Source organism: Mixophyes fleayi, chromosome 2, assembly GCF_038048845.1.
Source record: "Mixophyes fleayi isolate aMixFle1 chromosome 2, aMixFle1.hap1, whole genome shotgun sequence".
NCBI lineage: Eukaryota > Metazoa > Chordata > Amphibia > Anura > Limnodynastidae > Mixophyes > Mixophyes fleayi.
The window spans coordinates 200,743,711-200,768,143 of NC_134403.1; the positions used below are offsets into that span (position 1 = coordinate 200,743,711).

General features: G+C 39.5%; 10 non-coding genes across 10 annotated transcripts; all 10 read right to left on the reverse strand.

Moving 5' to 3' along the window:
* Positions 1–1,911: 1,911 nt before the first annotated feature.
* TRNAI-AAU (transfer RNA isoleucine (anticodon AAU)) lies at positions 1,912–1,985 on the reverse strand. The gene has a single exon. It is a non-coding gene; the product is annotated as a tRNA-Ile (tRNA).
* Positions 1,986–3,157: 1,172 nt separating this feature from the next.
* On the reverse strand, positions 3,158–3,231 carry TRNAI-AAU (transfer RNA isoleucine (anticodon AAU)). The gene has a single exon. It is a non-coding gene; the product is annotated as a tRNA-Ile (tRNA).
* A 1,170-nt stretch (positions 3,232–4,401) lies between these two features.
* TRNAI-AAU (transfer RNA isoleucine (anticodon AAU)) lies at positions 4,402–4,475 on the reverse strand. The gene has a single exon. It is a non-coding gene; the product is annotated as a tRNA-Ile (tRNA).
* A 1,159-nt stretch (positions 4,476–5,634) lies between these two features.
* TRNAI-AAU (transfer RNA isoleucine (anticodon AAU)) lies at positions 5,635–5,708 on the reverse strand. The gene has a single exon. It is a non-coding gene; the product is annotated as a tRNA-Ile (tRNA).
* A 1,170-nt stretch (positions 5,709–6,878) lies between these two features.
* TRNAI-AAU (transfer RNA isoleucine (anticodon AAU)) lies at positions 6,879–6,952 on the reverse strand. Its single transcript has one exon. It is a non-coding gene; the product is annotated as a tRNA-Ile (tRNA).
* Positions 6,953–9,366: 2,414 nt separating this feature from the next.
* TRNAI-AAU (transfer RNA isoleucine (anticodon AAU)) lies at positions 9,367–9,440 on the reverse strand. Its single transcript has one exon. It is a non-coding gene; the product is annotated as a tRNA-Ile (tRNA).
* Positions 9,441–14,744: 5,304 nt separating this feature from the next.
* TRNAI-AAU (transfer RNA isoleucine (anticodon AAU)) lies at positions 14,745–14,818 on the reverse strand. Its single transcript has one exon. It is a non-coding gene; the product is annotated as a tRNA-Ile (tRNA).
* A 4,060-nt stretch (positions 14,819–18,878) lies between these two features.
* TRNAI-AAU (transfer RNA isoleucine (anticodon AAU)) lies at positions 18,879–18,952 on the reverse strand. The gene has a single exon. It is a non-coding gene; the product is annotated as a tRNA-Ile (tRNA).
* Positions 18,953–23,012: 4,060 nt separating this feature from the next.
* TRNAI-AAU (transfer RNA isoleucine (anticodon AAU)) lies at positions 23,013–23,086 on the reverse strand. Its single transcript has one exon. It is a non-coding gene; the product is annotated as a tRNA-Ile (tRNA).
* Positions 23,087–24,256: 1,170 nt separating this feature from the next.
* TRNAI-AAU (transfer RNA isoleucine (anticodon AAU)) lies at positions 24,257–24,330 on the reverse strand. The gene has a single exon. It is a non-coding gene; the product is annotated as a tRNA-Ile (tRNA).
* Positions 24,331–24,433: the final 103 nt, after the last annotated feature.

A 24,433-nucleotide genomic window follows, 5' to 3' on the forward strand; every position in this document is an offset into this window, starting at 1 on the left:
ACTGGATCCTTAAGCAGTCATCAAGAAGGGTTAAATATCTTTAGATTAATGCTTGTGTTTTTAAGGAATTGCTTCAAGCTAACTTCATTTCTCATCCCGCATCCTTGAAGTTTGTCATAACTTGTAAAAATCATTGGAGCACCCTTACATTTCTCTTCAGGCTTAGAAAAGGAAACATTTTAATGCAACCTGTTATCATTTGGCAAATTGTTCATGTGCAGTGACGCAATCTGCATCCCCTATTTTTGGCTGAAATTGCACTGGATGAGGATGGAAAAGTCAAGAATTTTAGTTCGAGAAAAGATTTCCATTGACATTTTCTCTCATGACTTTGCAGATCCTCACATTCCTTTGCCAGCTTGAAGGGACAAATGTTTTAATAAAAGCTGGTAAAGTTTTAGGAGACTGGCTACTTGAACTCTAGGAATAAGTCAACTAAATCCAATTCTCATGCCTAAACAGTTAAGTGAAATGCAACTTTTGCTTTTTCTTTGATATTACTGGAATGAACATTAGTTAAATCTATAACAAGCAAACTGCTTCACTGGTTTTTCTGTAATGGTGCTGTGTATATAAACACATACAGCCATGACTTCTAATTTATACTCTTTGACGGTTTTTCACAATGTGTCCACGAAGTAGACAGTCTGAATAACCTTAAAATGTTTGGCCCGTACGGGGATCGAACATGTGACCCTGGTGTTATTAGCACCACACTCTAACCAGCTGAGCTAACCAGCCCATGATTTACTATTGGTTACATGTTCTGCTGAGCAGGGTTTCATACACATCATGGTGATCGCTAAGATATGTTCTCCAGTGAGTGAAAATCTCAAAAGGATCTTTGGAGCGTAAACAGACAAAAACGAGAAATCCAACACTGACCATCAGGGAATATAACCCTGGATGCTGTCCCTATGCTAAAGAGGACTGGCCTTCACTATGTTTACTCCAATTGATGTCAGGGATTTTTATTGTGAGAAAGCATTTTCAGCGATTTCTACTATCACGTCTTTGGACTTTCAGCAATCCCATTGCCCTCTGCTCCGGGATCCCATGGTGTGGTCACCTGTCCAGATGTAGGCTGATATGTGGATCTGCTGTAGTTTAGAAGATTGAGACATGAAATTTTAAGTCTGCGTGGGAAGTTTGCCTGAAAGCGTTGCAACCGAGTAAAGCAAAGAGAGAAGATGGAGGTAAAGTACGAGAGGAACTCTTTATCATCATCTGCCAAACTCATGTGCACTGGATCCTTAAGCAGTCATCAATAAGGGTTAAATATCTTTAGATTAATGCTTGTGTTTTTAAGGAATTGCTTCAAGCTAACTTCATTTCTCATCCCGCATCCTTGAAGTTTGTCAAAACTTGTAAAAATCATTGGAGCACCCTTACATTTCTCTTCAGGCTTAGAAAAGGAAACATTTTAATGCAACCTGTTATCATTTGGCAAATTGTTCATGTGCTGTGACGCAATCTGCATCCCCTATTTTTGGCTGAAATTGCACTGGATGAGGATGGAAAAGTCAAGAATTTTAGTTCGAGAAAAGATTTCCATTGACATTTTCTCTCATGACTTTGCAGATCCTCACATTCCTTTTCCAGCTTGAAGGGACAAATGTTTTAATAAAAGCTGGTAAACTTTTAGGAGACTGGCTACTTGAACTCTAGGAATAAGTCAACTAAATCCAATTCTCATGCCTATACAGTTAAGTGAAACGCAACTTTTGCTTTTTCTTTGATATTACTGGAATGAACATTAGTTAAATCTATAACAAGCAAACTGCTTCACTGGTTTTTCTGTAATGGTGCTGTGTATATAAACAGATACAGCCATGACTTCTAATTTATACTCTTTGACGGTTTTTCACAATGTGTCCACGAAGTAGACAGTCTGAATAACCTTAAAATTTTTGGCCCGTACGGGGATCGAACCCGCGACCTTGGCGTTATTAGCACCACACTCTAACCAGCTGAGCTAACCGGCCCATGTTTTACTTTTGGTTACATGTTCTGCTGAGCAGGGTTTCATACACATAATGGTGATCGCTAAGATATGTTCTCCAGTGAGTGAAAACCTAAAAAAAGGATCTTTGGAGCGTAAACAGACAAAAACAAGAAATCCAACACTGACCATCAGGGAATATAACCCTGGATGCTGTCCCTATGCTAAAGAGGACTGGCCTTCACTATGTTTACTCCAATTGATGTCAGTTATTTTTATTGTGAGAAAGCATTTTCAGCGATTTCTACTATCACGTCTTTGGACTTTCAGCAATCCCATTGCCCTCTGCTCCGGGATCCCATGGTGTAGTTACCTGTCCAGATGTAGGCTGATATGTGGATCTGCTGTAGTTTAGAAGATTGAGACAAGAAGTTTTAAGTCTGCATGGGAAATTTGCCTGAAAGCGTTGCAACCGAGTAAAGCAAAGAGAGAAGATGGAGGTAAAGTACGAGAGGAACTCTTTATCATCATCTGCCAAACTCATGTGCACTGGATCCTTAAGCAGTCATCAAGAAGGGTTAAATATCTTTAGATTAATGCTTGTGTTTTTAAGGAATTGCTTCAAGCTAACTTCATTTCTCATCCCGCATCCTTGAAGTTTGTCAAAACTTGTAAAAATCATTGGAGCACCCTTACATTTCTCTTCAGGCTTAGAAAAGGAAACATTTTAATGCAACCTGTTATCATTTGGCAAATTGTTCATGTGCAGTGACGCAATCTGCATCCCCTATTTTTGGCTGAAATTGCACTGGATGAGGATGGAAAAGTCAAGAATTTTAGTTCGAGAAAAGATTTCCATTGACATTTTCTCTCATGACTTTGCAGATCCTCACATTCCTTTTCCAGCTTGAAGGGACAAATGTTTTAATAAAAGCTGGTAAACTTTTAGGAGACTGGCTACTTGAACTCTAGGAATAAGTCAACTAAATCCAATTCTCATGCCTAAACAGTTAAGTGAAACGCAACTTTTGCTTTTTCTTTGATATTACTGGAATGAACATTAGTTAAATCTATAACAAGCAAACTGCTTCACTGGTTTTTCTGTAATGGTGCTGTGTATATAAACACATACAGCCATGACTTCTAATTTATACTCTTTGACGGTTTTTCACAATGTGTCCACGAAGTAGACAGTCTAAATAACCTTAAAGTTTTTGGCCCGTACGGGGATCGAACCCGCGACCTTGGCGTTATTAGCACCACGCTCTAACCAGCTGAGCTAACCGGCCCATGTTTTACTTTCGGTTACATGTTCTGCTGAGCAGGGTTTCATACACATAATGGTGATCGCTAAGATATGTTCTCCAGTGAGTGAAAACCTCAAAAGGATCTTTGGAGCGTAAACAGACAAAAACGAGAAATCCAACACTGACCATCAGGGAATATAACCCTGGATGCTGTCCCTATGCTAAAGAGGACTGGCCTTCACTATGTTTACTCCAATTGATGTCAGTTATTTTTATTGTGAGAAAGCATTTTCAGCGATTTCTACTATCACGTCTTTGGACTTTCAGCAATCCCATTGCCCTCTGCTCCGGGATCCCATGGTGTGGTCACCTGTCCAGATGTAGGCTGATATGTGGATCTGCTGTAGTTTAGAAGATTGAGACAAGAAGTTTTAAGTCTGCATGGGAAGTTTGCCTGAAAGCGTTGCAACCGAGTAAAGCAAAGAGAAAAGATGGAGGTAAAGTACGAGAGGAACTCTTTATCATCATCTGCCAAACTCATGTGCACTGGATCCTTAAGCAGTCATCAAGAAGGGTTAAATATCTTTAGATTAATGCTTGTGTTTTTAAGGAATTGCTTCAAGCAAACTTCATTTCTCATCCCGCATCCTTGAAGTTTGTCAAAACTTGTAAAAATCATTGGAGCACCCTTACATTTCTCTTCAGGCTTAGAAAAGGAAACATTTTAATGCAACCTGTTATCATTTGGCAAATTGTTCATGTGCAGTGACGCAATCTGCATCCCCTATTTTTGGCTGAAATTGCACTGGATGAGGATGGAAAAGTCAAGAATTTTAGTTCGAGAAAAGATTTCCATTGACATTTTCTCTCATGACTTTGCAGATCCTCACATTCCTTTTCCAGCTTGAAGGGACAAATGTTTTAATAAAAGCTGGTAAACTTTTAGGAGACTGGCTACTTGAACTCTAGGAATAAGTCAACTAAATCCAATTCTCATGCCTAAACAGTTAAGTGAAACGCAACTTTTGCTTTTTCTTTGATATTACTGGAATGAACATTAGTTAAATCTATAACAAGCAAACTGCTTCACTGGTTTTTCTGTAATGGTGCTGTGTATATAAACACATACAGCCATGACTTCTAATTTATACTCTTTGACGGTTTTTCACAATGTGTCCACGAAGTAGACAGTCTGAATAACCTTAAAGTTTTTGGCCCGTACGGGGATCGAACCCGCGACCTTGGCGTTATTAGCACCGCGCTCTAACCAGCTGAGCTAACCGGCCCATGTTTTACTTTTGGTTACATGTTCTGCTGAGCAGGGTTTCATACACATAATGGTGATCGCTAAGATATGTTCTCCAGTGAGTGAAAACCTCAAAAGGATCTTTGGAGCGTAAACAGACAAAAACGAGAAATCCAACACTGACCATCAGGGAATATAACCCTGGATGCTGTCCCTATGCTAAAGAGGACTGGCCTTCACTATGTTTACTCCAATTGATGTCAGTTATTTTTATTGTGAGAAAGCATTTTCAGCGATTTCTACTATCACGTCTTTGGACTTTCAGCAATCCCATTGCCCTCTGCTCCGGGATCCCATGGTGTGGTCACCTGTCCAGATGTAGGCTGATATGTGGATCTGCTGTAGTTTAGAAGATTGAGACAAGAAGTTTTAAGTCTGCATGGGAAGTTTGCCTGAAAGCGTTGCAACCGAGTAAAGCAAAGAGAAAAGATGGAGGTAAAGTACGAGAGGAACTCTTTATCATCATCTGCCAAACTCATGTGCACTGGATCCTTAAGCAGTCATCAAGAAGGGTTAAATATCTTTAGATTAATGCTTGTGTTTTTAAGGAATTGCTTCAAGCAAACTTCATTTCTCATCCCGCATCCTTGAAGTTTGTCAAAACTTGTAAAAATCATTGGAGCACCCTTACATTTCTCTTCAGGCTTAGAAAAGGAAACATTTTAATGCAACCTGTTATCATTTGGCAAATTGTTCATGTGCAGTGACGCAATCTGCATCCCCTATTTTTGGCTGAAATTGCACTGGATGAGGATGGAAAAGTCAAGAATTTTAGTTCGAGAAAAGATTTCCATTGATATTTTCTCTCATGACTTTGCAGATCCTCACATTCTTTTTCCAGCTTGAAGGGACAAATGTTTTAATAAAAGCTGGTAAACTTTTAGGAGACTGGCTACTTGAACTCTAGGAATAAGTCAACTAAATCCAATTCTCATGCCTAAACAGTTAAGTGAAACACAACTTTTGCTTTTTCTGGAATGAACATTAGTTAAATCTATAACAAGCAAACTGCTTCACTGGTTTTTCTGTAATGGTGCTGTGTATATAAACACATACAGCCATGACTTCTAATTTATACTCTTTGACGGTTTTTCACAATGTGTCCACGAAGTAGACAGTCTGAATAACCTTAAAATTTTTGGCCTGTACGGGGATCGAACCCGCGACCTTGGCGTTATTAGCACCACGCTCTAACCAGCTGAGCTAACCGGCCCATGTTTTACTGTTGGTTACATGTTCTGCTGAGCAGGGTTTCATACACATAATGGTGATCGCTAAGATATGTTCTCCAGTGAGTGAAAACCTCAAAAGGATCTTTGGAGCGTAAACAGACAAAAACGAGAAATCCAACACTGACCATCAGGGAATATAACCCTGGATGCTGTCCCTATGCTAAAGAGGACTGGCCTTCACTATGTTTACTCCAATTGATGTCAGGGATTTTTATTGTGAGAAAGCATTTTCAGCGATTTCTACTATCACGTCTTTGGACTTTCAGCAATCCCATTGCCCTCTGCTCCGGGATCCCATGGTGTGGTCACCTGTCCAGATGTAGGCTGATATGTGGATCTGCTGTAGTTTAGAAGATTGAGACATGAAATTTTAAGTCTGCATGGGAAGTTTGCCTGAAAGCGTTGCAACCGAGTAAAGCAAAGAGAGAAGTTGGAGGTAAAGTACGAGAGGAACTCTTTATCATCATCTGCCAAACTCATGTGCACTGGATCCTTAAGCAGTCATCAATAAGGGTTAAATATCTTTAGATTAATGCTTGTGTTTTTAAGGAATTGCTTCAAGCTAACTTCATTTCTCATCCCGCATCCTTGAAGTTTGTCAAAACTTGTAAAAATCATTGGAGCACCCTTACATTTCTCTTCAGGCTTAGAAAAGGAAACATTTTAATGCAACCTGTTATCATTTGGCAAATTGTTCATGTGCAGTGACGCAATCTGCATCCCCTATTTTTGGCTGAAATTGCACTGGATGAGGATGGAAAAGTCAAGAATTTTAGTTCGAGAAAAGATTTCCATTGACATTTTCTCTCATGACTTTGCAGATCCTCACATTCCTTTTCCAGCTTGAAGGGACAAATGTTTTAATAAAAGCTGGTAAACTTTTAGGAGACTGGCTACTTGAACTCTAGGAATAAGTCAACTAAATCCAATTCTCATGCCTAAACAGTTAAGTGAAACGCAACTTTTGCTTTTTCTTTGATATTACTGGAATGAACATTAGTTAAATCTATAACAAGCAAACTGCTTCACTGGTTTTTCTCTAATGGTGCTGTGTATATAAACACATACAGCCATGACTTCTAATTTATACACTTTGACGGTTTTTCACAATGTGTCCACGAAGTAGACAGTCTGAATAACCTTAAAATTTTTGGCCCGTGCGGGGATCGAACCTGCGACCTTGGTGTTATTAGCACCACGCTCTAACCAGCTGAGCTAACCGGCCCATGTTTTACTTTTGGTTACATGTTCTGCTGAGCAGGGTTTCATACACATAATGGTGATCGCTAAGATATGTTCTCCAGTGAGTGAAAATCTCAAAAGGATCTTTGGAGCGTAAACAGACAAAAACGAGAAATCCAACACTGACCATCAGGGAATAGAACCCTGGATGCTGTCCCTATGCTAAAGAGGACTGGCCTTCACTATGTTTACTCCAATTGATGTCAGGGATTTTTATTGTGAGAAAGCATTTTCAGCGATTTCTACTATCACGTCTTTGGACTTTCAGCAATCCCATTGCCCTCTGCTCCGGGATCCCATGGTGTGGTCACCTGTCCAGATGTAGGCTGATATGTGGATCTGCTGTAGTTTAGAAGATTGAGACAAGAAATTTTAAGTCTGCATGGGAAGTTTGCCTGAAAGCGTTGCAACCGAGTAAAGCAAAGAGAGAAGATGGAGGTAAAGTACGAGAGGAACTCTTTATCATCATCTGCCAAACTCATGTGCACTGGATCCTTAAGCAGTCATCAAGAAGGGTTAAATATCTTTAGATTAATGCTTGTGTTTTTAAGGAATTGCTTCAAGCTAACTTCATTTCTCATCCCGCATCCTTGAAGTTTGTCAAAACTTGTAAAAATCATTGGAGCACCCTTACATTTCTCTTCAGGCTTAGAAAAGGAAACATTTTAATGCAACCTGTTATCATTTGGCAAATTGTTCATGTGCAGTGACGCAATCTGCATCCCCTATTTTTGGCTGAAATTGCACTGGATGAGGATGGAAAAGTCAAGAATTTTAGTTCGAGAAAAGATTTCCATTGACATTTTCTCTCATGACTTTGCAGATCCTCACATTCCTTTTGCAGCTTGAAGGGACAAATGTTTTAATAAAAGCTGGTAAACTTTTAGGAGACTGGCTACTTGAACTCTAGGAATAAGTCAACTAAATCCAATTCTCATGCCTAAACAGTTAAGTGAAACGCAACTTTTGCTTTTTCTTTGATATTACTGGAATGAACATTAGTTAAATCTATAACAAGCAAACTGCTTCACTGGTTTTTCTGTAATGGTGCTGTGTATATAAACACATACAGCCATGACTTCTAATTTATATTCTTTGACGGTTTTTCACAATGTGTCCACGAAGTAGACAGTCTGAATAACCTTAAAATGTTTGGCGCGTACGGGGATCGAACTTGCGACCTTGGTGTTATTAGCACCATGCTCTAACCAGCTGATCTAACCTGCCCATGTTTTACTATCGGTTACATGTTCTGCAGAGCAGGGTTTCATACACATCATGGTGATCGCTAAGATATGTTCTCCAGTGAGTGAAAATCTCAAAAGGATCTTTGGAGCGTAAACAGACAAAAACGAGAAATCCAACACTGACCATCAGGTAATATAACCCTGGATGCTGTCCCTATGCTAAAGAGGACTGGCCTTCACTATGTTTACTCCAATTGATGTCAGGGATTTTTATTGTGAGAAAGCATTTTCAGCGATTTCTACTATCACGTCTTTGGACTTTCAGCAATCCCATTGCCCTCTGCCCAGGGATTCCATGGTGTGGTCACCATTCCAGATGTAGGCTGATATGTGGATCTGCTGTAGTTTAGAAGATTGAGACAAGAAGTTTTAAGTCTGCATGGGAAGTTTGCCTGAAAGCGTTGCAACCGAGTAAAGCAAAGAGAGAAGATGGAGGTAAAGTACGAGAGGAACTCTTTATCATCATCTGCCAAACTCATGTGCACTGGATCCTTAAGCAGTCATCAAGAAGGGTTAAATATCTTTAGATTAATGCTTGTGTTTTTAAGGAATTGCTTCAAGCTAACTTCATTTCTCATCCCGCATCCTTGAAGTTTGTCAAAACTTGTAAAAATCATTGGAGCACCCTTACATTTCTCTTCAGGCTTAGAAAAGGAAACATTTTAATGCAACCTGTTATCATTTGGCAAATTGTTCATGTGCAGTGACGCAATCTGCATCCCCTATTTTTGGCTGAAATTGCACTGGATGAGGATGGAAAAGTCAAGAATTTTAGTTCGAGAAAAGATTTCCATTGACATTTTCTCTCATGACTTTGCAGATCCTCACATTCCTTTTCCAGCTTGAAGGGACAAATGTTTTAATAAAAGCTGGTAAACTTTTAGGAGACTGGCTACTTGAACTCTAGGAATAAGTCAACTAAATCCAATTCTCATGCCTAAACAGTTAAGTGAAACGCAACTTTTGCTTTTTCTTTGATATTACTGGAATGAACATTAGTTAAATCTATAACAAGCAAACTGCTTCACTGGTTTTTCTGTAATGGTGCTGTGTATATAAACACATACAGCCATGACTTCTAATTTATACACTTTGACGGTTTTTCACAATGTGTCCACGAAGTAGACAGTCTGAATAACCTTAAAATTTTTGGCCCGTGCGGGGATCGAACCCGCGACCTTGGCGTTATTAGCACCACGCTCTAACCAGCTGAGCTAACCGGCCCATGTTTTACTTTTGGTTACATGTTCTGCTGAGCAGGGTTTCATACACATAATGGTGATCGCTAAGATATGTTCTCCAGTGAGTGAAAATCTCAAAAGGATCTTTGGAGCGTAAACAGACAAAAACGAGAAATCCAACACTGACCATCAGGGAATAGAACCCTGGATGCTGTCCCTATGCTAAAGAGGACTGGCCTTCACTATGTTTACTCCAATTGATGTCAGGGATTTTTATTGTGAGAAAGCATTTTCAGCGATTTCTACTATCACGTCTTTGGACTTTCAGCAATCCCATTGCCCTCTGCTCCGGGATCCCATGGTGTGGTCACCTGTCCAGATGTAGGCTGATATGTGGATCTGCTGTAGTTTAGAAGATTGAGACAAGAAATTTTAAGTCTGCATGGGAAGTTTGCCTGAAAGCGTTGCAACCGAGTAAAGCAAAGAGAGAAGATGGAGGTAAAGTACGAGAGGAACTCTTTATCATCATCTGCCAAACTCATGTGCACTGGATCCTTAAGCAGTCATCAAGAAGGGTTAAATATCTTTAGATTAATGCTTGTGTTTTTAAGGAATTGCTTCAAGCTAACTTCATTTCTCATCCCGCATCCTTGAAGTTTGTCAAAACTTGTAAAAATCATTGGAGCACCCTTACATTTCTCTTCAGGCTTAGAAAAGGAAACATTTTAATGCAACCTGTTATCATTTGGCAAATTGTTCATGTGCAGTGACGCAATCTGCATCCCCTATTTTTGGCTGAAATTGCACTGGATGAGGATGGAAAAGTCAATAATTTTAGTTCGAGAAAAGATTTCCATTGACATTTTCTCTCATGACTTTGCAGATCCTCACATTCCTTTTACAGCTTGAAGGGACAAATGTTTTAATAAAAGCTGGTAAACTTTTAGGAGACTGGCTACTTGAACTCTAGGAATAAGTCAACTAAATCCAATTCTCATGCCTAAACAGTTAAGTGAAACGCAACTTTTGCTTTTTCTTTGATATTACTGGAATGAACATTAGTTAAATCTATAACAAGCAAACTGCTTCACTGGTTTTTCTGTAATGGTGCTGTGTATATAAACACATACAGCCATGACTTCTAATTTATATTCTTTGACGGTTTTTCACAATGTGTCCACGAAGTAGACAGTCTGAATAACCTTAAAATGTTTGGCGCGTACGGGGATCGAACTCGCGACCTTGGTGTTATTAGCACCATGCTCTAACCAGCTGATCTAACCTGCCCATGTTTTACTATCGGTTACATGTTCTGCAGAGCAGGGTTTCATACACATCATGGTGATCGCTAAGATATGTTCTCCAGTGAGTGAAAATCTCAAAAGGATCTTTGGAGCGTAAACAGACAAAAACGAGAAATCCAACACTGACCATCAGGTAATATAACCCTGGATGCTGTCCGTATGCTAAAGAGGACTGGCCTTCACTATGTTTACTCCAATTGATGTCAGGGATTTTTATTGTGAGAAAGCATTTTCAGCGATTTCTACTATCACGTCTTTGGACTTTCAGCAATCCCATTGCCCTCTGCCCAGGGATTCCATGGTGTGGTCACCTGTCCAGATGTAGGCTGATATGTGGATCTGCTGTAGTTTAGAAGATTGAGACAAGAAGTTTTAAGTCTGCATGGGAAGTTTGCCTGAAAGCGTTGCAACCGAGTAAAGCAAAGAGAGAAGATGGAGGTAAAGTACGAGAGGAACTCTTTATCATCATCTGCCAAACTCATGTGCACTGGATCCTTAAGCAGTCATCAAGAAGGGTTAAATATCTTTAGATTAATGCTTGTGTTTTTAAGGAATTGCTTCAAGCTAACTTAATTTCTCATCCCGCATCCTTGAAGTTTGTCAAAACTTGTAAAAATCATTGGAGCACCCTTACATTTCTCTTCAGGCTTAGAAAAGGAAACATTTTAATGCAACCTGTTATCATTTGGCAAATTGTTCATGTGCAGTGACGCAATCTGCATCCCCTATTTTTGGCTAAAATTGCACTGGATGAGGATGGAAAAGTCAAGAATTTTAGTTCGAGAAAAGATTTCCATTGAAATTTTCTCTCATGACTTTGCAGATCATTACATTCCTTTTGCAGCTTGAAGGGACAAATGTTTTAATAAAAGCTGGTAAACTTTCAGGAGACTGGTTACTTGAACTCTAGGAATAAGTCAACTAAATCCAACGAGAAATCCAACACTGACCATCAGGGAATATAACCCTGGATGCTGTCCCTATGCTAAAGAGGACTGGCCTTCACTATGTTTACTCCAACTGATGTCAGGAATTTTTATTGTGAGAAAGCATTTTCAGGGATTTCTACTATCACCGCTTTGGACTTTCAGCAATCCCATTGCCCTCTGCTCCGGGATCCCATGGTGTGGTCACCTGTCCAGATGTAGGCTGATATGTGGATCTGCTGTAGTTTAGAAGATTGAGACAAGAAATTTTAAGTCTGCATGGGAAGTTTGCCTGAAAGCGTTGCAACCGAGTAAAGCAAAGAGAGAAGATGGAGGTAAAGTACGAGAGGAACTCTTTATCATCATCTGCCAAACTCATGTGCACTGGATCCTTAAGCAGTCATCAAGAAGGGTTAAATATCTTTAGATTAATGCTTGTGTTTTTAAGGAATTGCTTCAGGCTAACTTCATTTCTCATCCCGCATCCTTGAAGTTTGTCAAAACTTGTAAAAATCATTGGAGCACCCTTACATTTCTCTTCAGGCTTAGAAAAGGAAACATTTTAATGCAACCTGTTATCATTTGGCAAATTGTTCATGTGCAGTGACGCAATCTGCATCCCCTATTTTTGGCTGAAATTGCACTGGATGAGGATGGAAAAGTCAAGAATTTTAGTTCGAGAAAAGATTTCCATTGACATTTTCTCTCATGACTTTGCAGATCCTCACATTCCTTTTCCAGCTTGAAGGGACAAATGTTTTAATAAAAGCTGGTAAACTTTTAGGAGACTGGCTACTTGAACTCTAGGAATAAGTCAACTAAATCCAATTCTCATGCCTAAACAGTTAAGTGAAACGCAACTTTTGCTTTTACTTTGATATTACTGGAATGAACATTAGTTAAATCTATAACAAGCAAACTGCTTCACTGGTTTTTCTGTAATGGTGCTGTGTATATAAACACATACAGCCATGACTTCTAATTTATATTCTTTGACGGTTTTTCACAATGTGTCCACGAAGTAGACAATCTGAATAACCTTAAAATGTTTGGCCCGTACGGGGATCAAACCCACGACCTTGGTGTTATTAGCACCATGCTCTAACCAGCTGATCTAACCTGCCCATGTTTTACTATTGGTTACATGTTCTGCAGAGCAGGGTTTCATACACATCATGGTGATAGCTAAGATATGTTCTCCAGTGAGTGAAAATCTCAAAAGGATCTTTGGAGCGTGAACAGACAAAAACGAGAAATCCAACACTGACCATCAGGGAATATAACCCTGGATGCTGTCCCTATGCTAAAGAGGACTGGCCTTCACTATGTTTACTCCAATTGATGTCAGGGATTTTTATTGTGAGAAAGCATTTTCAGCGATTTCTACTATCACGTCTTTGGACTTTCAGCAATCCCATTGCCCTCTGCTCCGGGATCCCATGGTGTGGTCATCTGTCCAGATGTAGGCTGATATGTGGATCTGCTGTAGTTTAGAAGATTGAGACAAGAAGTTTTAAGTCTGCATGGGAAGTTTGCCTGAAAGCGTTGCAACCGAGTAAAGCAAAGAGAGAAGATGGAGGTAAAGTACGAGAGGAACTCTTTATCATCATCTGCCAAACTCATGTGCACTGGATCCTTAAGCAGTCATCAAGAAGGGTTAAATATCTTTAGATTAATGCTTGTGTTTTTAAGGAATTGCTTCAAGCTAAATTCATTTCTCATCCCGCATCCTTGAAGTTTGTCAAAACTTGTAAAAATCATTGGAGCACCCTTACATTTCTCTTCAGGCTTAGAAAAGGAAACATTTTAATGCAACCTGTTATCATTTGGCAAATTGTTCATGTGCAGTGACGCAATCTGCATCCCATATTTTTGGCTGAAATTGCACTGGAAGAGGATGGAAAAGTCAAGAATTTTAGTTCGAGAAAAGATTTCCATTGACATTTTCTCTCATGACTTTGCAGATCATTACATTCCTTTTGCAGCTTGAAGGGACAAATGTTTTAGTAAAAGCTGGTAACCTTTCAGGAGACTGGTTACTTGAACTCTAGGAATAAGTCAACTAAATCCAACGAGAAATCCAACACTGACCATCAGGGAATATAACCCTGGATGCTGTCCCTATGCTAAAGAGGACTGGCCTTCACTATGTTTACTCCAATTGATGTCAGGGATTTTTATTGTGAGAAAGCATTTTCAGCGATTTCTACTATCATGTCTTTGGACTTTCAGCAATCCCATTGCCCTCTGCTCCGGGATCCCATGGTGTGGTCACCTGTCCAGATGTAGGCTGATATGTGGATCTGCTGTAGTTTAGAAGATTGAGACAAGAAATTTTAAGTCTGCATGGGAAGTTTGCCTGAAAGCGTTGCAACCGAGTAAAGCAAAGAGAGAAGATGGAGGTAAAGTACGAGAGGAACTCTTTATCATCATCTGCCAAACTCATGTGCACTGGATCCTTAAGCAGTCATCAAGAAGGGTTAAATATCTTTAGATTAATGCTTGTGTTTTTAAGGAATTGCTTCAAGCTAACTTCATTTCTCATCCCGCATCCTTGAAGTTTGTCAAAACTTGTAAAAATCATTGGAGCACCCTTACATTTCTCTTCAGGCTTAGAAAAGGAAACATTTTAATGCAACCTGTTATCATTTGGCAAATTGTTCATGTGCAGTGACGCAATCTGCATCCCCTATTTTTGGCTGAAATTGCACTGGATGAGGATGGAAAAGTCAAGAATTTTAGCTTGGGAAAAGATTTCCATTGACATTTTCTCTCATGACTTTGCAGATCCTCACATTCCTTTTCCAGCTTGAAGGGACAAATGTTTTAATAAAAGCTGGTAAACTTTTAGGAGACTGGCTACTTGAACTCTAGGAATAAGTCAACTAAATCCAATTCTCATGCCTAAACAGTTAAGTGAAACGCAACTTTTGCTTTTTCTTTGATATTACTGGAATGAACATTAGTTAAATCTATAACAAGCAAACTGCTTCACTGGTTTTTCTGTAATGGTGCTGTGTATATAAACACATACAGCCATGACTTCTAATTTATACTCTTTGACGGTTTTTCACAATGTGTCCACGAAGTAGACAGTCTGAATAATCTTAAAATTTTTGGCCAGTACGGGGATCGAACCCGCGACCTTGGCGTTATTAGCACCATGCTCTAACCAGCTGAGCTAACCGACCCATGTTTTACTATTGGTTACATGTTCTGCTGAGCAGGGTTTCATACACATCATGGTGATCGCTAAGACATGTTCTCCAGTGAATGAAAATCTCAAAAGGATCTTTGGAGCGTAAACAGACAAAAACGAGAAATCCAACACTGACCATCAGGGAATATAACCCTGGATGCTGTCCCTATGCTAAAGAGGACTGGCCTTCACTATGTTTACTCCAATTGATGTCAGGGATTTTTATTGTGAGAAAGCATTTTCAGCGATTTCTACTATCACGTCTTTGGACTTTCAGCAATCCCATTGCCCTCTGCTCCGGGATCCCATGGTGTGGTCATCTGTCCAGATGTAGGCTGATATGTGGATCTGCTGTAGTTTAGAAGATTGAGACAAGAAGTTTTAAGTCTGCATGGGAAGTTTGCCTGAAAGCGTTGCAACCGAGTAAAGCAAAGAGAGAAGATGGAGGTAAAGTACGAGAGGAACTCTTTATCATCATCTGCCAAACTCATGTGCACTGGATCCTTAAGCAGTCATCAAGAAGGGTTAAATATCTTTAGATTAATGCTTGTGTTTTTAAGGAATTGCTTCAAGCTAACTTCATTTCTCATCCCGCATCCTTGAAGTTTGTCAAAACTTGTAAAAATCATTGGAGCACCCTTACATTTCTCTTCAGGCTTAGAAAAGGAAACATTTTAATGCAACCTGTTATCATTTGGCAAATTGTTCATGTGCAGTGACGCAATCTGCATCCCATATTTTTGGCTGAAATTGCACTGGATGAGGATGGAAAAGTCAAGAATTTTAGTTCGAGAAAAGATTTCCATTGACATTTTCTCTCATGACTTTGCAGATCATTACATTCCTTTTGCAGCTTGAAGGGACAAATGTTTTAGTAAAAGCTGGTAACCTTTCAGGAGACTGGTTACTTGAACTCTAGGAATAAGTCAACTAAATCCAACGAGAAATCCAACACTGACCATCAGGGAATATAACCCTGGATGCTGTCCCTATGCTAAAGAGGACTGGCCTTCACTATGTTTACTCCAATTGATGTCAGGGATTTTTATTGTGAGAAAGCATTTTCAGCGATTTCTACTATCATGTCTTTGGACTTTCAGCAATCCCATTGCCCTCTGCTCCGGGATCCCATGGTGTGGTCACCTGTCCAGATATAGGCTGATATGTGGATCTGCTGTAGTTTAGAAGATTGAGACAAGAAATTTTAAGTCTGCATGGGAAGTTTGCCTGAAAGCGTTGCAACCGAGTAAAGCAAAGAGAGAAGATGGAGGTAAAGTACGAGAGGAACTCTTTATCATCATCTGCCAAACTCATGTGCACTGGATCCTTAAGCAGTCATCAAGAAGGGTTAAATATCTTTAGATTAATGCTTGTGTTTTTAAGGAATTGCTTCAAGCTAACTTCATTTCTCATCCCGCATCCTTGAAGTTTGTCAAAACTTGTAAAAATCATTGGAGCACCCTTACATTTCTCTTCAGGCTTAGAAAAGGAAACATTTTAATGCAACCTGTTATCATTTGGCAAATTGTTCATGTGCAGTGACGCAATCTGCATCCCCTATTTTTGGCTGAAATTGCACTGGATGAGGATGGAAAAGTCAAGAATTTTAGTTCGAGAAAAGATTTCCATTGACATTTTCTCTCATGACTTTGCAGATCCTCACATTCCTTTTCCAGCTTGAAGGGACAAATGTTTTAATAAAAGCTGGTAAACTTTTAGGAGACTGGCTACTTGAACTCTAGGAATAAGTCAACTAAATCCAATTCTCATGCCTAAACAGTTAAGTGAAACGCAACTTTTGCTTTTTCTTTGATATTACTGGAATGAACATTAGTTAAATCTATAACAAGCAAACTGCTTCACTGGTTTTTCTGTAATGGTGCTGTGTATATAAACACATACAGCCATGACTTCTAATTTATATTCTTTGACGGTTTTTCACAATGTGTCCACGAAGTAGACAATCTGAATAACCTTAAAATGTTTGGCCCGTACGGGGATCAAACCCACGACCTTGGTGTTATTAGCACCATGCTCTAACCAGCTGATCTAACCTGCCCATGTTTTACTATTGGTTACATGTTCTGCAGAGCAGGGTTTCATACACATCATGGTGATAGCTAAGATATGTTCTCCAGTGAGTGAAAATCTCAAAAGGATCTTTGGAGCGTGAACAGACAAAAACGAGAAATCCAACACTGACCATCAGGGAATATAACCCTGGATGCTGTCCCTATGCTAAAGAGGACTGGCCTTCACTATGTTTACTCCAATTGATGTCAGGGATTTTTATTGTGAGAAAGCATTTTCAGCGATTTCTACTATCACGTCTTTGGACTTTCAGCAATCCCATTGCCCTCTGCTCCGGGATCCCATGGTGTGGTCATCTGTCCAGATGTAGGCTGATATGTGGATCTGCTGTAGTTTAGAAGATTGAGACAAGAAGTTTTAAGTCTGCATGGGAAGTTTGCCTGAAAGCGTTGCAACCGAGTAAAGCAAAGAGAGAAGATGGAGGTAAAGTACGAGAGGAACTCTTTATCATCATCTGCCAAACTCATGTGCACTGGATCCTTAAGCAGTCATCAAGAAGGGTTAAATATCTTTAGATTAATGCTTGTGTTTTTAAGGAATTGCTTCAAGCTAAATTCATTTCTCATCCCGCATCCTTGAAGTTTGTCAAAACTTGTAAAAATCATTGGAGCACCCTTACATTTCTCTTCAGGCTTAGAAAAGGAAACATTTTAATGCAACCTGTTATCATTTGGCAAATTGTTCATGTGCAGTGACGCAATCTGCATCCCATATTTTTGGCTGAAATTGCACTGGAAGAGGATGGAAAAGTCAAGAATTTTAGTTCGAGAAAAGATTTCCATTGACATTTTCTCTCATGACTTTGCAGATCATTACATTCCTTTTGCAGCTTGAAGGGACAAATGTTTTAGTAAAAGCTGGTAACCTTTCAGGAGACTGGTTACTTGAACTCTAGGAATAAGTCAACTAAATCCAACGAGAAATCCAACACTGACCATCAGGGAATATAACCCTGGATGCTGTCCCTATGCTAAAGAGGACTGGCCTTCACTATGTTTACTCCAATTGATGTCAGGGATTTTTATTGTGAGAAAGCATTTTCAGCGATTTCTACTATCATGTCTTTGGACTTTCAGCAATCCCATTGCCCTCTGCTCCGGGATCCCATGGTGTGGTCACCTGTCCAGATGTAGGCTGATATGTGGATCTGCTGTAGTTTAGAAGATTGAGACAAGAAATTTTAAGTCTGCATGGGAAGTTTGCCTGAAAGCGTTGCAACCGAGTAAAGCAAAGAGAGAAGATGGAGGTAAAGTACGAGAGGAACTCTTTATCATCATCTGCCAAACTCATGTGCACTGGATCCTTAAGCAGTCATCAAGAAGGGTTAAATATCTTTAGATTAATGCTTGTGTTTTTAAGGAATTGCTTCAAGCTAACTTCATTTCTCATCCCGCATCCTTGAAGTTTGTCAAAACTTGTAAAAATCATTGGAGCACCCTTACATTTCTCTTCAGGCTTAGAAAAGGAAACATTTTAATGCAACCTGTTATCATTTGGCAAATTGTTCATGTGCAGTGACGCAATCTGCATCCCCTATTTTTGGCTGAAATTGCACTGGATGAGGATGGAAAAGTCAAGAATTTTAGCTTGAGAAAAGATTTCCATTGACATTTTCTCTCATGACTTTGCAGATCCTCACATTCCTTTTCCAGCTTGAAGGGACAAATGTTTTAATAAAAGCTGGTAAACTTTTAGGAGACTGGCTACTTGAACTCTAGGAATAAGTCAACTAAATCCAATTCTCATGCCTAAACAGTTAAGTGAAACGCAACTTTTGCTTTTTCTTTGATATTACTGGAATGAACATTAGTTAAATCTATAACAAGCAAACTGCTTCACTGGTTTTTCTGTAATGGTGCTGTGTATATAAACACATACAGCCATGACTTCTAATTTATACTCTTTGACGGTTTTTCACAATGTGTCCACGAAGTAGACAGTCTGAATAATCTTAAAATTTTTGGCCAGTACGGGGATCGAACCCGCGACCTTGGCGTTATTAGCACCATGCTCTAACCAGCTGAGCTAACCGACCCATGTTTTACTATTGGTTACATGTTCTGCTGAGCAGGGTTTCATACACATCATGGTGATCGCTAAGACATGTTCTCCAGTGAATGAAAATCTCAAAAGGATCTTTGGAGCGTAAACAGACAAAAACGAGAAATCCAACACTGACCATCAGGGAATATAACCCTGGATGCTGTCCCTATGCTAAAGAGGACTGGCCTTCACTATGTTTACTCCAATTGATGTCAGGGATTTTTATTGTGAGAAAGCATTTTCAGCGATTTCTACTATCACGTCTTTGGACTTTCAGCAATCCCATTGCCCTCTGCTCCGGGATCCCATGGTGTGGTCATCTGTCCAGATGTAGGCTGATATGTGGATCTGCTGTAGTTTAGAAGATTGAGACAAGAAGTTTTAAGTCTGCATGGGAAGTTTGCCTGAAAGCGTTGCAACCGAGTAAAGCAAAGAGAGAAGATGGAGGTAAAGTACGAGAGGAACTCTTTATCATCATCTGCCAAACTCATGTGCACTGGATCCTTAAGCAGTCATCAAGAAGGGTTAAATATCTTTAGATTAATGCTTGTGTTTTTAAGGAATTGCTTCAAGCTAACTTCATTTCTCATCCCGCATCCTTGAAGTTTGTCAAAACTTGTAAAAATCATTGGAGCACCCTTACATTTCTCTTCAGGCTTAGAAAAGGAAACATTTTAATGCAACCTGTTATCATTTGGCAAATTGTTCATGTGCAGTGACGCAATCTGCATCCCATATTTTTGGCTGAAATTGCACTGGATGAGGATGGAAAAGTCAAGAATTTTAGTTCGAGAAAAGATTTCCATTGACATTTTCTCTCATGACTTTGCAGATCATTACATTCCTTTTGCAGCTTGAAGGGACAAATGTTTTAGTAAAAGCTGGTAACCTTTCAGGAGACTGGTTACTTGAACTCTAGGAATAAGTCAACTAAATCCAACGAGAAATCCAACACTGACCATCAGGGAATATAACCCTGGATGCTGTCCCTATGCTAAAGAGGACTGGCCTTCACTATGTTTACTCCAATTGATGTCAGGGATTTTTATTGTGAGAAAGCATTTTCAGCGATTTCTACTATCATGTCTTTGGACTTTCAGCAATCCCATTGCCCTCTGCTCCGGGATCCCATGGTGTGGTCACCTGTCCAGATATAGGCTGATATGTGGATCTGCTGTAGTTTAGAAGATTGAGACAAGAAATTTTAAGTCTGCATGGGAAGTTTGCCTGAAAGCGTTGCAACCGAGTAAAGCAAAGAGAGAAGATGGAGGTAAAGTACGAGAGGAACTCTTTATCATCATCTGCCAAACTCATGTGCACTGGATCCTTAAGCAGTCATCAAGAAGGGTTAAATATCTTTAGATTAATGCTTGTGTTTTTAAGGAATTGCTTCAAGCTAACTTCATTTCTCATCCCGCATCCTTGAAGTTTGTCAAAACTTGTAAAAATCATTGGAGCACCCTTACATTTCTCTTCAGGCTTAGAAAAGGAAACATTTTAATGCAACCTGTTATCATTTGGCAAATTGTTCATGTGCAGTGACGCAATCTGCATCCCCTATTTTTGGCTGAAATTGCACTGGATGAGGATGGAAAAGTCAAGAATTTTAGTTCGAGAAAAGATTTCCATTGACATTTTCTCTCATGACTTTGCAGATCCTCACATTCCTTTTCCAGCTTGAAGGGACAAATGTTTTAATAAAAGCTGGTAAACTTTTAGGAGACTGGCTACTTGAACTCTAGGAATAAGTCAACTAAATCCAATTCTCATGCCTAAACAGTTAAGTGAAACGCAACTTTTGCTTTTTCTTTGATATTACTGGAATGAACATTAGTTAAATCTATAACAAGCAAACTGCTTCACTGGTTTTTTTGTAATGGTGCTGTGTATATAAACACATACAGCCATGACTTCTAATTTATATTCTTTGACGGTTTTTCACAATGTGTCCACGAAGTAGACAATCTGAATAACCTTAAAATGTTTGGCCCGTACGGGGATCAAACCCACGACCTTGGTGTTATTAGCACCATGCTCTAACCAGCTGATCTAACCTGCCCATGTTTTACTATTGGTTACATGTTCTGCAGAGCAGGGTTTCATACACATCATGGTGATAGCTAAGATATGTTCTCCAGTGAGTGAAAATCTCAAAAGGATCTTTGGAGCGTGAACAGACAAAAACGAGAAATCCAACACTGACCATCAGGGAATATAACCCTGGATGCTGTCCCTATGCTAAAGAGGACTGGCCTTCACTATGTTTACTCCAATTGATGTCAGGGATTTTTATTGTGAGAAAGCATTTTCAGCGATTTCTACTATCACGTCTTTGGACTTTCAGCAATCCCATTGCCCTCTGCTCCGGGATCCCATGGTGTGGTCATCTGTCCAGATGTAGGCTGATATGTGGATCTGCTGTAGTTTAGAAGATTGAGACAAGAAGTTTTAAGTCTGCATGGGAAGTTTGCCTGAAAGCGTTGCAACCGAGTAAAGCAAAGAGAGAAGATGGAGGTAAAGTACGAGAGGAACTCTTTATCATCATCTGCCAAACTCATGTGCACTGGATCCTTAAGCAGTCATCAAGAAGGGTTAAATATCTTTAGATTAATGCTTGTGTTTTTAAGGAATTGCTTCAAGCTAAATTCATTTCTCATCCCGCATCCTTGAAGTTTGTCAAAACTTGTAAAAATCATTGGAGCACCCTTACATTTCTCTTCAGGCTTAGAAAAGGAAACATTTTAATGCAACCTGTTATCATTTGGCAAATTGTTCATGTGCAGTGACGCAATCTGCATCCCATATTTTTGGCTGAAATTGCACTGGAAGAGGATGGAAAAGTCAAGAATTTTAGTTCGAGAAAAGATTTCCATTGACATTTTCTCTCATGACTTTGCAGATCATTACATTCCTTTTGCAGCTTGAAGGGACAAATGTTTTAGTAAAAGCTGGTAACCTTTCAGGAGACTGGTTACTTGAACTCTAGGAATAAGTCAACTAAATCCAACGAGAAATCCAACACTGACCATCAGGGAATATAACCCTGGATGCTGTCCCTATGCTAAAGAGGACTGGCCTTCACTATGTTTACTCCAATTGATGTCAGGGATTTTTATTGTGAGAAAGCATTTTCAGCGATTTCTACTATCATGTCTTTGGACTTTCAGCAATCCCATTGCCCTCTGCTCCGGGATCCCATGGTGTGGTCACCTGTCCAGATGTAGGCTGATATGTGGATCTGCTGTAGTTTAGAAGATTGAGACAAGAAATTTTAAGTCTGCATGGGAAGTTTGCCTGAAAGCGTTGCAACCGAGTAAAGCAAAGAGAGAAGATGGAGGTAAAGTACGAGAGGAACTCTTTATCATCATCTGCCAAACTCATGTGCACTGGATCCTTAAGCAGTCATCAAGAAGGGTTAAATATCTTTAGATTAATGCTTGTGTTTTTAAGGAATTGCTTCAAGCTAACTTCATTTCTCATCCCGCATCCTTGAAGTTTGTCAAAACTTGTAAAAATCATTGGAGCACCCTTACATTTCTCTTCAGGCTTAGAAAAGGAAACATTTTAATGCAACCTGTTATCATTTGGCAAATTGTTCATGTGCAGTGACGCAATCTGCATCCCCTATTTTTGGCTGAAATTGCACTGGATGAGGATGGAAAAAACAAGAATTTTAGTTCGAGTAAAGATTTCCATTGACATTTTCTCTCATGACTTTGCAGATCCTCACATTCCTTTTCCAGCTTGAAGGGACAAATGTTTTAATAAAAGCTGGTAAAGTTTTAGGAGACTGGCTACTTGAACTCTAGGAATAAGTCAACTAAATCCAATTCTCATGCCTAAACAGTTAAGTGAAACGCAACTTTTGCTTTTTCTTTGATATTACTGGAATGAACATTAGTTAAATCTATAACAAGCAAACTGCTTCACTGGTTTTTCTGTAATGGTGCTGTGTATATAAACACATACAGCCATGACTTCTAATTTATACTCTTTGACGGTTTTTCACAATGTGTCCACGAAGTAGACAGTCTGAATAATCTTAAAATTTTTGGCCAGTACGGGGATCGAACCCGCGACCTTGGCGTTATTAGCACCACGCTCTAACCAGCTGAGCTAACCGACCCATGTTTTACTATTGGTTACATGTTCTGCTGAGCAGGGTTTCATACACATCATGGTGATCGCTAAGACATGTTCTCCAGTGAGTGAAAATCTCAAAAGGATCTTTGGAGCGTAAACAGACAAAAACGAGAAATCCAACACTGACCATCAGGGAATATAACCCTGGATGCTGTCCATATGCTAAAGAGGACTGGCCTTCACTATGTTTACTCCAATTGATGTCAGGGATTTTTATTGTGAGAAAGCATTTTCAGCGATTTCTACTATCACGTCTTTGGACTTTCAGCAATCCTATTGCCCTCTGCTCCGGGATCCCATGGTGTGGTCACCTGTCCAGATGTAGGCTGATATGTGGATCTGCTGTAGTTTAGAAGATTGAGACAAGAAATTTTAAGTCTGCATGGGAAGTTTGCCTGAAAGCGTTGCAACCGAGTAAAGCAAAGAGAGAAGATGGAGGTAAAGTACGAGAGGAACTCTTTATCATCATCTGCCAAACTCATGTGCACTGGATCCTTAAGCAGTCATCAAGAAGGGTTAAATATCTTTAGATTAATGCTTGTGTTTTTAAGGAATTGCTTCAAGCTAACTTCATTTCTCATCCCGCATCCTTGAAGTTTGTCAAAACTTGTAAAAATCATTGGAGCACCCTTACATTTCTCTTCAGGCTTAGAAAAGGAAACATTTTAATGCAACCTGTTATCATTTGGCAAATTGTTCATGTGCAGTGACGCAATCTGCATCCCCTATTTTTGGCTGAAATTGCACTGGATGAGGATGGAAAAGTCAAGAATTTTAGCTTGAGAAAAGATTTCCATTGACATTTTCTCTCATGACTTTGCAGATCCTCACATTCCTTTTCCAGCTTGAAGGGACAAATGTTTTAATAAAAGCTGGTAAACTTTTAGGAGACTGGCTACTTGAACTCTAGGAATAAGTCAACTAAATCCAATTCTCATGCCTAAACAGTTAAGTGAAACGCAACTTTTGCTTTTTCTTTGATATTACTGGAATGAACATTAGTTAAATCTATAACAAGCAAACTGCTTCACTGGTTTTTCTGTAATGGTGCTGTGTATATAAACACATACAGCCATGACTTCTAATTTATACTCTTTGACGGTTTTTCACAATGTGTCCACGAAGTAGACAGTCTGAATAATCTTAAAATTTTTGGCCAGTACGGGGATTGAACCCGCGACCTTGGCGTTATTAGCACCACGCTCTAACCAGCTGAGCTAACCGACCCATGTTTTACTATTGGTTACATGTTCTGCTGAGCAGGGTTTCATACACATCATGGTGATCGCTAAGACATGTTCTCCAGTGAATGAAAATCTCAAAAGGATCT